The sequence below is a fragment of the Erythrolamprus reginae genome, chromosome 2 (genome assembly GCF_031021105.1).
Source record: "Erythrolamprus reginae isolate rEryReg1 chromosome 2, rEryReg1.hap1, whole genome shotgun sequence".
In the NCBI taxonomy this organism is placed as follows: Eukaryota; Metazoa; Chordata; class Lepidosauria; order Squamata; family Dipsadidae; genus Erythrolamprus; species Erythrolamprus reginae.
The window spans coordinates 36,061,383-36,074,032 of NC_091951.1; the positions used below are offsets into that span (position 1 = coordinate 36,061,383).

General features: G+C 40.9%; 1 protein-coding gene across 1 annotated transcript in view; it reads left to right on the forward strand.

The window, feature by feature from the left end:
• Window positions 1–12,650, forward strand: part of LOC139160180 (16 kDa beta-galactoside-binding lectin-like) — a 79,667-nt gene that overhangs the window by 53 nt on the left and 66,964 nt on the right. The window lies entirely within an intron of this gene.

Below are 12,650 nucleotides of genomic sequence, written 5' to 3' on the forward strand. Positions count from 1 at the left end.
TTTTTCCATTAGATCTTCATATATGAATCCTGATTGGAGCTGATTTTAAAATTCCTTGTGACAGATGCCAAATTTTCTTTCCCATCTTTTCTAGAAATACCAATTTTGAGATGACACTTGATTAATAGCAGGAAAATGACACCTTGAGAAACTACTCCCTTTGCTTAATAGGGAGAAAGTTATAGAAGGGTTTGGTCTTTTTATTTTTTATTTTTTATTTTATTTTCTATTCATTCATTCATTCATTCATTCATTCATTCATTCATTCATTTTACTTATATGTCGCCCCTCTGCATGTACTTGATTGTTCTCTACTGTCCTTCCATATCTGTGTAAACACAGTGAGAAACTTTATATTTAAACTTTTTTTTTTCACTAAGCATACAGCAGACCTACAGCTATGATGGCAGCATTTCCCACAGGTCTGTGATATGATGAACATTATCTCTTGCCACATCCTTCCTGAAACTAGTTGAGGGGGCTTATAGCCTGTGATGTTCTTAAGAATACCAGGCTTGGGCAGAGTTATGCATGCCTTTCTTCTACCCCATTGAGAACTTGGGGACTTGCCAACACAACTGCCTTTTTCTTTGCTACTTTTGATCAGCAGCATAATCCCCAGGATTTCATGGCATCTGTAATTTTTTATGGAGTTGTTTTTTTAAAATAAAAAATAAAAAATGGAGAACCCAAAATTACCTCGATCTTTGTCGTACGATATATCTGTGGTGGGATTAAAATAATTTAACAACTATTTCTCTACCCTAATGACTGGCTGGGTAGGCATAGTTGGGTGACTGTGGGCGTGGTCAACTCAATGTCACTCACTTCAAGGGGCACCTTGCCTGCCCTCTCCTTCCTACACCCTTCTCTCCCAGCCACTCCTTCTCATGCCTGGCCTGTCTCATCTCACTTGGCCTCATCTCACTGGGCAGCTCACCTCACCAGCCCCTTCCCTCCTGGCCACTTGCCTCAAGGGCCTCAATGTATCGATACTTCTATAAAAATATTCCCATTTTTTCAACTTTATTATCTGCATCCAAAAATCTCAACTGAGGCACTCTGTGCCTGAGTCGAGGAGAACATTGCCTGAAGCACTGCTGCCAAGCCAAAGTGGTCCATCGGTGTTGGGAAGATGGAAGGCTGGGGTGGCAGAATCAAAGATGTCACCCTCACCAATGGGAGCCAATGACTTGGTTGGAAGCAGGAGATAGGAGACCTTTACAACAATGATGAACTTGAAGGAACCCCAGACCAGTCCAACCAACTGCTGAGGGAAGCCATGAACATCATTAGAAAGTGCATCTATGGCATGCAGATCCAGGATGCCTAGGCTGGCACTGCAGGCCAGTGAAGGAACTTTATTGTCCCCAAAGCAAAACTTTATTGAATATACCATTTCAGTATTGAAAAAACAAAACCAGCTCTATTTTTTTCTGTGCAAGCTTGCATAGTTAAACAATGACTTATGTTGTCCCTACCCATTTGTTGATCACACTGTTGTATTATGAATTGTCCTTTTGTTATGAGAATGGTTTGCTTCTTTGGAAGACACCTGCATTGGAGACCTTGGCTCTCACATTCTGCCTCTGAAATGTATGCATTGTTTTCTCTCCTTCCTTCCCCCCACCCCCAAGTTGAATAGCATTACTTTTCAAATGTTTCAAAAAGCATTCCTACCTCTCCGGTCGGTCGCAGTCGGTGTTAGTGGGGGGTCAGAGATCGACCTCAAGGCTTCTCTCTTGCGGGGTGCCTCAGGGATCGGTCCTCTCCCTCTGCTATTTAATATCTACATGAAACTGCAGGGTGAGATCATCCAAGGGCATGGGGTGAGGTATCATCAGTATGCGGATGATACCCAGTTATACATCTCCACCCCATGTCCAGTTGGTGAAGCAATGGAAGTGATGTGCCGGTGCCTGGAGGCTGTGGGGGTCTGGATGGGTGTCAACAGACTCAAACTCAACCCTGACAAGATGGAGTGGCTGTGGGTTTTGCCTCCCAAGGACAATACCATCTGTCCATCCATTACCCGGGGTGGGGGGGTGGGTAGGTTATGTTATTATGTTATTAATGTCTTTTAAACAGATTTAATTTTTTTATTGTTTTATTTTATTGTTAGATTTGTAATGTATTGTATTACTGCTATGCTGTGAGCTGCCCCGAGTCTTCGGAGAGGGGCGGCATACAAATCTAATAAACTAAACTAAACTTCAATCTTGACATGCCGACTCTGTTGACAAAACCCTCCTTGGCTTTCATCACCCCTCCCTTTGCTTTTGTGGGTGCATAGCATGGAATCTTTCCATAAATGTTTTGGCTCTAACAAAATGTGCTTTAGCACACACTGGCTCTGTTATTGGGTACCCTTTCCACTGCACTAGATACTTTCCTTTAAAATACCTTGAGTCTAAGATTATCTTGATAATCTTCCTCTCTTTTCCAACACTTCAAAACTACAGGACATGAAATTGATTTTGACAGTACCAAATTAATTTCCAAAACAAAACACTACAGCAAAAGAATAATCATGGAAGCCATCGAGATAGAAAAACATCCCCAAAATATGAACAAGCGGGATGATACCTCTCGCTTACCAGACATCTGGAAACCAGCCCTCAAACGTATCCCAGCCATAGAAACCAGACTCAGAACACACATTGTAAAACAATCAAGTAGCCTGCAAGTTCCAATTACTCAGGATATCACGCCTAATCTACAACCATTAACTAATCAGCATACCTCAGCTACATCAATGACCCCAATTGTTACCCCACTGACTCACCAGGAAGTTTCTACACAGCAGGCAATTGCTGAGCCATCAAACCACACCCAGCCACCAGTATTTATAGAAGGAAGGCAGCTCAGATCTCGCAGTGTTCACCTTAGAACAAGGACAGAAACACCAGCCTGAAGATGACGAGTGAGACCTCATTGAAACGTCGCCAGAAATTTCCAAATCCTACACGTGAAGAAACCCGAATATACCAAGACTGTCATATATATACATACATACATATATGTAGATTGTTCTGAGTTCGGGTTTTGCCCCGTGTAATATTTTGAGTGTCTAGATCTAACCAACCACTGTCTGACTAATACATACTTCATCTATAATGAACAAAGATATAAACAGATAGAGGGAGCCCCCATGGGATCACCCCTCTCACCTGTCATCGCCAATCTCTATATGGAATATTTTGAAAATAATGCATTAGAGCAATCTAAACACAAACCTAAACTTTGGCTGAGATATGTTGATGATACTTTTGTAATTTGGCCACATGGAAGGGAAAAACTAGACAATTTCCTCACACATCTCAATAGCCTACACCCCAAAATACAATTTACTATGGAAACAGAAGTCAATGATCAACTTCCCTTTCTAGATGTACTAATCTATAAAAAACCCAATGGCACCCTAAGACACACCATCTACCAAAAGAAAACCCATACCAACCGTTATCTAAATGCACACTCCCACCACCACCCCGCACAGATCACCTCAGTAGCCAAAACTCTCATCACCAGAACCAAACGCCTACCTGACCATGAGCACTTAAAAACTGAATTGAACAAACTCAAAGATGTATTAATTTCTAATGAATTCGAAAGGAAAACAATCACAAACCTAATAAAAAAAGAGACACCCCCCAAAAATCAAGATCAAGAACAGGACAATGGTACCACCCTCCTCCATTATATCAAGGGCACCACAGACAAAATTAGTAAAATTCTGCAGAAACATAATATCAAAACTTCATTTGTCACCAACCAAAAAATATCAAACATCCTAAGGAACCCAAAAGATAAAATCCGACTAGAACACCAAGGAGTCTATGAAATCCCTTGCAAAACATGTGCAGCCACATACATTGGACAAACCAATCGAAGAGTGAGCACACGCATTGAAGAACATAAGAATGCAGTTAAAAAAGAAGAAAAGACTTCCTCCCTTGTCCAGCACATTAAAAAAACAGGGCACGAAATTGACATTGAAAAAACTAAACTACTTTCCAAAACAGAAAATTTATATAAAGAAGAATTACTTTAGAAGCTATAGAGATTGAGAAACACCCCCTCTGCATGAATAAAAGAGATGATACGTCCCGCCTACCAGAGATTTGGAAACCAGCCTTAAACAAAAAAACATTTCATAATAATCACCATGTCAATCCTTCAAGTAATTGTGATTCCACCAACCAATCAGATCACTAAAACATAGTCACCCAATCTATTTGCTACATTCAAACCAAATCTCCACCCCTAACACTATATATAAGGAAGAAATGGCAGTTGCAAACATTCCATATTTACAACAGCACGAAGCTTAAAACTTCAGCCTGATGATGGTGAATGTGATTTCACCGAAACGTCGCATAGACACTCAAAATATTACACGAGGCAAATCCCGAACTCAGAACAATCTACATACATATACCCGTGAAAATCTACGAATATATATATAGATCTATCCTAGTCTCCCTTAATTTTCAAATTCAGCTTAAACATGTGACACATACAGATAGAATTGTCGGCTATCAATAAAATTAACTGCCTTGGAAATGGCCCTGGGTTGGGCCGAGAGGCAAAAAAGGAGCTGTGATGTTCCTTCAATATACCAGGGTGATTCGACACAAAATGTAACCCTTCCCTGGTACAGAGCTGAAGGGATTGGATACTGTAGCCTAGAGGATAATTCTCTGCCTTACAAGGCAAAGGTTGCAGGTTCAAGTCCCAGTGGGTATGGCTAGCTGATGAGGCCAAAATAAGGCCGAAATAGATCTCTCCTAGTCTCCCTTAATTTTCAAATTCAGCTTAAACATGTGACATATATATATATATATATATATATATATATATATATATATATATATATATATATACATACATACATACATATATACATACACAGACACACACACACATATCCTACACGGGAAGAAACCCGAATATACCAAGACCGTCATACCTGCACCCGTGAAAATCTACGAAAACAAATATATCACGGGTACAGGTATGACGGTCTTGGTATATTCGGGTTTCTTCCCGTGTAGGATTTGGAAATTTCTGGCGATGTTTCAATGAGGTCTCACTCATCATCTTCAGGCTGGTGTTTCTATCCTTGTTCTAAGGCGAACACTGCGAGACCTGAGCTGCCTTCCTTCTATAAATACTGGTGGCTGGGTGTGGTTTGATGGCTCAGCAATTGCCTGCTGTGTAGAAACCTCCTGGTGAGTCAGTGGGGTAACAGGCCAGCCAGGAGTGGTATTTGGGGGTTCTCCAAACTGTATAGAATTTTAGCTAGAGGTTCTCCCAAATCCCTCAAACATCTAGCAGCCCACACATAGTGGGGAGATTATTCAGGAGAGAATTAAAAATGAAAGGTAGAGAGAGGTTTCTCTCTCTTTATCTCTCTCTCTCTCACACACACACACAAAAAAACTTTGTAGAGTAACTAATTGGAACAAAGGAAGCCCTGAGGGTGTGTATGTGTTTGCTTGTGTGTGTGTGTGTGTGTGTGTGATAGGTGGACAGATAGATAGATAGATAGATAGATAGATAGATAGATAGATAGATAGATAGATAGATAGATAGATAGATAGATAGAGGGATAGATAGATAGATAGATAGATAGATAGATAGATAGATAGATAGATAGATAGATAGATAGACAGACAGACAGACAGACAGACAGACAGACAGAGGGGTGGACAAAAAAATGGAAACAATTGACTTTTTGGCATCATAATGTTTGAACATTTAAGGAAATTGGTTATAACCTTCTAGAAATGGCAGACCTCTCAGACTTTCAAAGAGACCAAATTGTTGGTGCTTGAATGGCAGGTGCTAGAGTAACAGAAAGTACCCGAATGTTTGGCATTTCAAGAGGTAATGTCTCAAAAGTAATGACTGCTTTTAAAAGAGAAGGGAAAACGTCCTCAGCCAAGCACAGGTCTGGTCGAAAGTTGAAGTTGTCTGAGAGAGACCGTCGGACTCTAAAGCGAATTGTTAGAGTGGATCCCAAGACCACAGCTCCTAAAATTACTGCAGAACTCAATAGACACATACAGAACCCAGTTTCCACAAAAACTGTTCTAAGGGAGCTTCACAAATCTGGATTCCACGGAAGAGCTGCAAGGTGTTTCCATTTCTTTGTCCACCCCCTGTAGATAGATAGATAGAGACATTGCACACCTGAACAATTATTGTTATTATTATTTATTGGATTTGTATGCCGCCCCTCTCCGCAGACTCGGGGCGGCTAACAACAATGATAAAAAACAACATGTAACAATCTAATTTAATAAAACAACTAAAAACCCTTATTATAAAAACCAAACATACACACAAACATACTATACATAACTTGTAATGGCCTAGAGGAAGGAATATCCTAACTCACCCATGCCTGGCGACAAAGGTGGGTCTTGAGTAATTTTCAAAAGACAAGGAGGGTGGGGGCCATTCTAATCTCTGGGGGGAGTTGATTCCAGAGGGCTGGAGCCGCCACAGAGAAGGCTCTTCCCCTGGGTCCCACCAAGTGACATTGTTTATTTGACGGGACCCAGAGAAGACCCACTCTGTGGGACCTAACTGGTCGCTGGGATTCGTGCAGCAGAAGGCAGTCCTTGAGATAATCTTCTCCAGTGCCATGAAGGGCTTTATAGGTCATAACCAACACTTTGAATTGTGACCGGAAACTGATCGGCAACCAATGCCGACTGCGGAGTGTTGGTGTAACATGGGCATATTTGGGAAAGCCCATGATTGCTCTCGCAGCTGCATTCTGCACGATCTGAAGTTTCCGAACACTTTTCCAAGGTAGCCCCATGTAGAGAGTGTTACAGTAGTCGAGCCTCGAGGTGATGAGGGCATGAGTGACTGTGAGCAGTGACTCACGGTCCAAATAGAGCTGCAACTGGTGCACCAGGCGAACCTGGGCAAACGCCTCCCTCACCACAGCTGAAAGATGTTTCTCTAATGAGAGCTGTGGATCGAGGAGGACGCCCAAGTTGCGGACCCTCTCTCAGGGGGTCAATGATTCTCCCTCCAGGTAATGGACGGACAGATGGGATTGTCCTTGGCAGGCAAGACCCACAGCCACTCCGTCTTGTCTGGGTTGAGTTTGTTGACACCCATCCAGGCCCCAACAGCCTCCAGGCACCGGCACATCACTTCCACTACTTTGTTGACTAGATATGGGGTGGAGATGTATAACTGATTATCATCGGCATATTGATGATACCTCACCCCATGCCCTATAGTACTATTATTATTCTCATCCTTCCTATTACTTATTTTCTTTTCTACTTATGACTATAACTTTGTCGCTTGTATCTTTATGGATTTATATTGTTTTATTTAGTGTCTTAGTATGATTACTTATTTACTATCCTATGACTAAGTGTTGTATCTTATGATTTATGGTGAATGTATTTATGATTAATATGTTTATGATTTATCACTTTTATCTTTTATGTACACTGAGAGCTTATGCACCGAGGACAAATTCCTTGTGTGTCTAATCACACTTGGCCAATAAAGAATCCTATGCTATGCTATGCTATGCTATGCTATGCTATCCTGTCCTATCCTATCCTATCCTTTCCTATGGTATATCTGACAAGCAAAGTCAATGGAGAAGCCAGATTCACTTAACAACTGAGTTACTAATTTAACCACTGTAGTGATTCGCTTAAAAACTGTGGCAAGAAGCGTCATAAAATGGAGCAAAACTTAACAAATGACTCACTTAGCAATACAAATGTTGGCCTCAATTGTGGTCATAATTTGAGGACTACAGGTATTAGTTCTTAGTATATGGATCCTGCATTGGCTACCGACTGCTTTCTAGATACAATTTAATATTCTGGGTTTAACCTGTAAAACTCTTTATGGCTTGGCAATCAGAACAAATACAACTGATCAGATCAAAGAGAGAGAAATTGTTACTGGTGTCTGTGATGTTTGGGTAGTTGAAGAATGGAAGCTCTGCTTTGGGTGGCAGAATAAATTTTGTTGAATACCACCCAGTAAGAGATCAGGTTATTTGACAAATTTGATGCTGCCACCAGTAGAGGTCAGATTTGCTCCTTCTGTGCTGATGTTACAGAAGCTACTAAAAACAGAGTTGTTTCAAAGAGCTTACTATAGTATCATCAACATCTATTTTACTCGTTGTTTTTATGGAAGTTTGCACTGTGGGTGTTTTACTAGGTTTTTATATTCTGTGTAAAGTTGCCAAGAGTCTTTGGGTTGTAATACTAATACTAATACCAATACTACTAACGTTAATAATAAGTGGTTGAAAATAAGCAAGCAAAACTACTGTGGGACTTCCAACTTCAGATTGACTGAATTTTGAAACATAATATACCAGACATCATGATTGTGGAGAAAAAGAAAGTATGGATCATTGACATCGCAATCCCAGGATACAGCAGAATTGAGGAGAAGCCACTAGAGAAATTTGCAAAATACGAAGATCTGAAAATAGAGCTGCAACGACTTTGGCATAAGCCAGTGAAAGTTGTCCCAGTGGTCCTTGGCACACTGGGCACAGTGCCAAAGGATCTCAGCAGACATTTGAAACCATCGGAATTGACAAAATCTCCACCTGTCAATTTCAAAAGGCTGCTTTAATGGGATTTGGCACAGATAATTTGCCGCTACATCACTCAGTCCTAGGTAATGAAATACAAAATCCGGCATAGTAATCTCATTTGCTGTGTTGTATTGTTGAAATAATAATAATGCAGAATTGTAAGGGACCTTGGAGATCTTCTAGTCCAATGCCCATCTCTCTTCTGCTGTCACTTGGGGAAGGATGAGCCCCCAAGTCAGGAAACCTCTCCCCACCTTCAAACAGAGCAACCACCTCTTCCAACTGGACTATTCTGAACTGGCTCTTCCTGCTTCCAAGCAGCTTTCCCAACTTGGTGTTTCTCTATAAACTGCCTGAGCAGGATGGATGCTGTAGCCCTACCAACACTTGGCAAAAAGCCAAAGCCAAAAGCTTTTCCTTCTACACAGTGAAGGCCTGCTACCGGAACAGTATGATGATCCATCTCGATAGCGATTTTGGGAATGCGTTTGCAGCTGCATGCACAGAAGCAAAATCTTGTGTTGACTGGTGCCACTTGGCAAGGCAGGGAAGCCAAAAGCTTTTCCTTCTACCCAGTGAAGGCCTGCTACCGGAACAGTAAGGTGCTCCATCCCGGTAGCGATTTTGCGAATGTGTGTGCAGCTGCATGCTCCTGACACGCAAATGCACATGCAGAGCAAGCAAAATTTCACGTAAAGATGCTCATGCAAATAAGATTTCAGCAACTTTCAGTATTTTTTTTTTTTGCTTTTGCACATGCACGGAAGCAAAAATATCGGCGAAAATTGCCAAAATCTCATTTGTGAAGGCAGCTTCACATTTGAATTTGCTTGCTGTGCATGCACAGAAGCAAAATCTTGGGCTGACTGGTGCCTGCGTGCCCACGAAGGCATGGGAGGGCACACAGGTAGCGCCAAAGGTGGCAGGCCTTCCCTCCTTCCACCCTTTTCTGGGTCAGTGAACTCTTCAGACTTTCAGTGATATGATAGCAGTGTTCGAATATTTCAGGGATTGTAACAAAGAAGAGAGAGTCAAACTATACTCCAAGGGTAGAACAAGAAGCAATGGGTAGAAACTAATCAAGGAGAGAAGCAACTTAGAACTAAGGAGAAATTTTCTGATAGAACAATTAATCAGTGGAACGGCTTGCCTCCAGAAGTTGTAAATGCTCCACCAATGGAAATTTTAAAGAAGAAGTTGGATAGCCATTTGTCTGAAATGGCCCAGAGTTTTTTCCCTGAGCAGAGGACTGGACTAGAAGACCTCCAAGATCCCTTCAAACTCTGTAATTCTTTATTTTCTATATTCTATATGAAAGATGAGAAGAATTAATGGCAAATAACACAATTACAATAGGAATGAGAGCATCTTAGTGGCTCATTAGGTCCCTTCTCCAGGTCCAATTGGCCAGACAATGTCATCTGGTGGGACCTAGGGGAAAAGCCTTCTCTGTGGCGGCCCCGGCCCTTTGGAAGAAACTCCCTCTGGAGATACATACCACCCCCTCCCTGTTGGTCTTTCGCAAGACCTATCACTGCCAGTGAGTGTGGGAGCTGTGAGCGTTGAGATTGGCTCCAGCTGATGCTGTGAGTCATTGGATTGGATGAATGTGAACAATTGTGTTGGGATAGATAGAGCTTTTAGAAATTTTTTAGCTTTGTAGTATTTTTTAAATTAGATTTCTACACATTGTATTGTATTGTATTTTTATGTTGTACACCGCCCTGAGTCGGTTGAGAAGGGTGGCATAGAAGTCTTAATCAATCAATCAATCAATCAATCAATCAATCAATCAATATGAAAGAAGGTTCTTAGGCTTCCAGATCAAGCCTAAATACAGATAGTCCTTAACTTATGACCACAATTGAGCCCAAGATTTATGTTGCTAAGTGAGACATTTGTTAAATGAATGTTGCCCCATTTTATGATTTTTCTTGCCACCGTTATTAAGTGAATCACTGCAGTTGATAGACTAATAACCTGGTTGCTAACTGAATCTGGCTTCCCCATTGATTTTGCTTGTCAGAAGGTTGCAAAAAGTGATCACGTGACCCAATTGTCAAATGTCCAAATTTTGATCCCATGATTAAGGGAATGGCGCAAAGGCCATAACCATGAAAAATGGTTATAAGTCACATTTTTTTCAATGCTGTTGTAACTTTGGTCACTAAATGAACTGTTGTAAGTCAAGGACTACCTGTGATTAAATTAAGTTGGAGTTTAAAGAAGCTGTCCCATAGGCTATGGACTACCTCCATGTACAAAATAAAAAGAGAAATGTGCCAGGAAACCTTCAGAATCACTTTCATGATATTCTTTCTATCATGCTCTTTGGGCCTAGTTTTCCAACTTCCAAACTTATTCCTTCATTCCTTCATTCATTCCTTCATTCATTCCTTCATTCATTCATTCATTCATTTATTTATTTATTAGATTTGAATGCTGCCCCTTTCTGTAGACTTTAAAAGCCCTATGCCCTGGTGGTCCCCCATTCAAGTACAAGGCAGTGGGTAGCTGTGGTGGCCTTTCCATAGCATATGGCCCATATATAATGACAAACACAATCAGATATAGTGAGAATTTTAATACTCATTAATTATAGCAGATTATTTCTGTTTCAAATAGCAAACTAGAGCAAGAAACCCATATTGCCGTCAAGAATAGGCATGCTAATAAAGGTAGCCACAAAGCATATCTCTGCTAACAATCAACTAATATAGTATAGTATACTGCATTGTAACCACTGTGCTCAACCAAAACCCACCAATAGGCTGCCCAAACACCATTATACAGCAATGGCAAACTGAAAGAGACTAGGGCAATTAAGGTTGACCTTTTGACAGAATTACACACAAGAAACAGCAGTACACACACCTGTGCCCCTTAACCTCACACCAAGGACAAGTCCCCTATAAAATTACCTCTCTGGACCTCATTTTCCCTGTACAAAATCCTTCTGCTTTGGGGAATAAACAAATCTCCTTTCCTCATGGTATGTTTGGGTTTCATTTTGATTGGTTCCTACACAGCCCTGCCTCATGTTGCAACCCCAGATTAATTATGTGACGCAAGGAAGGATGCATTACTCACATCAGATTGTGACAGGCTTCAGATGATGTTGCTGACAAACTTGGAAATTTCCATTGGCTGGTCCTATATTTTAGGAGTGGCTTGACAAGTCCAAAAAAGCTATTCCACCTTTAGAAGATACTAGGGTTTTCTCAAGCTGGTGCAGCCAGACAGTAATGGGTTTCTCTTATCTTTTGTACAAGTTCAAGAACAGGAGTGCACAGGTGTGGGCATGTACACTGCACATGTACAATGCTTCTGTGCATGAACAGAGTATTTTTGATATGTCCAGGTAGGTGGGTGGAGCCTCCCACTGCCACTGCCACTACAAGTTCATCCAAACCAGTGTGAACTGCTAGCAACCCACCACTGGAGCCAGAGACAGAAAGACTTGGCTTTAGTTTTGTTCAATTGAGGTAGTTTAATTATTCTAAAAAATAATAATAATAATTAAAGTACAACTCTTTACTTTTAATCATATTGCTAACTCTATGGCTGTGCCTGTTTCCAAGTTATTTGCTTTCTGTGTTCCTTAATGGAAAGTTGTGCAATTACTAGAATTTACACTTAGTAGTCTCTCTCATCCAATCTATGAAAGTCCATCTGTTCTGTTAAGTCTACTCTATGTTTGTATTCTTGTATTCTTAGCTTCATATTTTCCTATCTTGAAAGCCTTTAAGTCTTTCCCATTTCCCCAGATCATCAGCTCTTGTAGCAAAACAAGTCCATTTGCATTTGAAAATCTCTTTTTGTTTTTTTCTATGTACTTGTAGGATGGGCTTTTCTCTCCATTCCTATCATTTCCTTGTGCAGCTGTTTGGTGAAACTCTACACTTTTTCCCCACTGTAGAATTGTTGTGGTGGTTTCTTTGCAGATGCTGGTAGGAGTCTCCTCCTTTCCCCCTGTTTTGGCTCAGACCAGCAGGTGATTGCTGTTAAATTGCACTCCTTTGAATTAAAGGCATTTTCTCAG